Source organism: Anastrepha ludens, chromosome 5 (genome assembly GCF_028408465.1).
Source record: "Anastrepha ludens isolate Willacy chromosome 5, idAnaLude1.1, whole genome shotgun sequence".
Lineage (NCBI taxonomy): Eukaryota > Metazoa > Arthropoda > Insecta > Diptera > Tephritidae > Anastrepha > Anastrepha ludens.
The window spans coordinates 121,375,387-121,378,779 of record NC_071501.1 but is presented as its reverse complement, the minus strand read 5'-3'; the positions used below and the strand labels follow the sequence as shown (position 1 = coordinate 121,378,779).

Below are 3,393 nucleotides of genomic sequence, written 5' to 3'. Positions count from 1 at the left end.
CCCCATCGGACATAGAGACAACGATGCCACTTAGACCACGAAATGGCTCCGTTGTGAGCCGCGGGGGCTGGGCTACATTTCTCTTTCCATAGTGAACCATCTTGAGCTTTTGACAAAGCGTAAAAGGTTGTTGATACCTAAAGTGTATAGGTATATAGATAGTAGAATATAGATTCTTTAAGAACTAGAATCTTAAATATTATAGAGCTGGACATCATGCGTGTAAATGCCTAATCTCTTCCCATGATTTCCTATGAGATAATGTCTTGTTAGGGCCCCTACTAAGATCCTAAATTGAAGTCAACTCAATTTTATGATATTCTTGGACAGACGTAGATTTATCCGCGGTCATGTTTGCCTAGCAATTTCACACGTATTGACACTAATCCATTTTTGATTGACAGAACTGATTAGCGCGACCTTAATAAGAAGCGTACAAGTTGCGAGAGATACCCGCTAAAATTTCTTATGTTCGACATACAGGTACATTCTCTTGCAAGTTGGTCGGCCCTACAGTTCCTTGGTATATCTCTGTGGCCTGGCACCCAGCATAAGATTGGAACAATGTAAGACACTCCTTGATGTTATTTGGAATGCATCCAGGGCTGGTAGGGCAGATTGGCTATCTGATAGAATGCAGATATCTGTTGAAGATATTCTGTTTATCTTTCAACATTTTAAGGATTCATGAATAGCGTTTATTTCTGCCTGAAAAAACTACAGTGATCCGGTAGTTTAAAGGATTCACTGAAAGAAAGCTCTTCGCAAAATAACCCTGATCCTACACCGGTGTCCATTTTAGATACGTCCGTGTAGATCTTTAAAGTTAATAATTTGTATTTTTTAAGACAATTATTAACAGAAGTTTTAAATATTTTTATGCCTTTAAATTAATTTATCTTAAAGAAAGTGGTTTATTTTTAAATGCTAACCTTTTCGATATAATTCATTAGATATCGGTAGAATGCATGTTTCTGTTGACCCAGAAATACTTTGAAAAAGTTGCTAGAAGGCAGAGTAGTATAATTTTATTAATGTGTTTCCTATAGACTTAGCAGACAAACTGTTCCCTTTCGTTTCTCGAATAAGGTTAGGTTAGACCTTAACCACGACCACTACAGTCTCTTAAAAACTTCGTTTGCACCACATCATTCACCTGTACAAACTGATTATGGGTCCAAGCAGATCTTTCTCAGACTACAACCGGTCGCAGTTAAACCTTTAAAGACTACATATTCACGAACGACTAAAAGTTGTGTAAAAGGGTAGCGTTGCCGTTATAGGTGTCGAAGTTGACGGAGCTTAAGTACTTGCCTTAGCTAATGCTTTGACTTTTTTCGCCTTCTGCCTTTCGGATAGACCAGCACCTGCATTCGAGTCCCCCGTACCGTCAGCCTCTCTACCAGTAATTTCCAGATTCGCACCAGATTTAACTGTTGTGTGAGACTTACGCGGTGGCAGAGATCCGTTTGCTTCTATTGAGAGATTTTCCGTGCCGTCTCCACATCCTCCGGAGCTTGTTTAGTTGCTTTGGGTGGTTTCGACATCGGCTCTCACCCTCTCGATTCACCATTGACATAGTCAATTTGCCATTTTTCACCTAGTAGTGGAACCCTGGATATCAGCTCACGTCGTAAGGGATGTGGGCTTGGGGCCTGCATATCCGTTGTCCAAGCCGTCGATTGCTCTACGAGAGTATTTCCTAAAAGTTCTGCTACCTCGCCCAGAAATATCCATGTTTGGCCTACCGTTTCCATTTCTTTTCAGTTTAGAAAGATAAAAAGCATTTCATACCTACCGCAAAGTGCCTTCTCAAACTAGATCGCTCGCAAGCCGATGATCAGGTGCTTGAACCGTATACAGAAGAATCGTCCTGACCACTACCAATTCCATGGTGATCAGGGACGTTCTCCACTTACGGGGACTTCCACACACATAACCATCCTCCAAAAAAACAGATTGGGGTTTTCAATGACAGTGAGGCTGTACTGAAGGCCCTGGACTACTCGAAGCAAACCTCAAAAATTGTTCAAGAATATAAGAAGAAACTTAATTATGTCACAAGACAGAACAGGCTCGTACTTATATGGGTTCCAGAACCCTGCGGTGTTCAAGGAAACAAAATTGACGATAAAATGGCCAACCGTGGATCAGAGGTTACCCCACAGGGACCAGTGTCAATAACCGGAAACAGTTCTGCAAGAATCATAAAGGGGATCAGCGATTATGTTTGCAATTTACACAAAGCGCTATGGGACAGTCTAGAACGTTGCAGAACTGAACTGCAAAGTGTTTTGTGGCATGCCCGCACAGGCAATTGTCGAACTTTCTTCTAAAACTTGGAAGGAAAGACGTTCGGTTGATGGTCGATATTATTACAGAACACAACCCATGGGGTCAGCATATGATAATATCATGAATCATTGATGACCCAATGTGCCTCTCTAGAACTGAAGGGTATTTACAGATTTACCAAAGAATCAAATTCTCACAGGACTACCTACCTCTGTCACTATCTCTATTCTTTCCAGAGCTCTAAATACAATGGGCTTTTTAGCCTGAATGTTTTAGGAGCCACCAAATCTCTTGGTGCTCCTAGGCTCGACCAATTCAAATTTAAACTTTTTTCAATCCTCCAAAGAGCAACAACACGCGGTGTTCAGAAGCGGTCCCCCATCCAAGTATTAACAGCGCCCAACGCTGCTTAATTTCGGTGATCGGATGAGAACCGATATTTTCAGTGTGGTATGGGTTTTGACCTTTGTTTTACTTTATATCTTCTTTATTATTAGTTCCTCTCAAATTCGTACTAGTTAACTATGCCTAATTTTTTTCTAAAATCGGTGAAAACTGATTTTAGTGGATTTACCTCTTAAGGTTTTATATAGAATACGAGTGTGCTAGGAACGATGTCTCGAAAAATTGTTGCATTCAAACTGACCCATCCTAATAAGCAGTTATACAAGTTTTTAACTTAAAAGCAGTTAATATTTCAATGTGATTTATTCTTTAGCTTAGTTTTTTAAACGCAATATTTTCTCGAGCCGTATTTGTTTACCTATTATAAAAAAAAAGTAAAATACATTTAACATTCTTGAAATAAATGTTTTAAATTCTCATTGGGTATTCGCATAAAGCCCATTCTACCTCCACGTATGTGGTCTTAAGTGGCACACAGTGTTAGTGTTACAAACTTTTATAATACTGGGGCATGCAATAATTGCGCCCGCATTCCTATTTACATACATTTCTTATATTAAACACTTTTACAACAACGCTTGTAATTCCACATATGCGCTTTTAAGTGTTTGTTTTTTTCCACATTCACAGCTATTTTTAGCCAAAGGTAATGCCAACAGCGGTCTGGCTAATATATATTCGTGTGGTAAGTAC

General features: G+C 39.6%; 1 pseudogene; it reads right to left on the bottom strand.

Moving 5' to 3' along the window:
• Positions 1 to 2,640: 2,640 nt before the first annotated feature.
• LOC128865474 (5S ribosomal RNA) lies at positions 2,641 to 2,759 on the bottom strand (annotated as a pseudogene).
• Between the last annotated feature and the right edge of the window lie 634 nt (positions 2,760 to 3,393).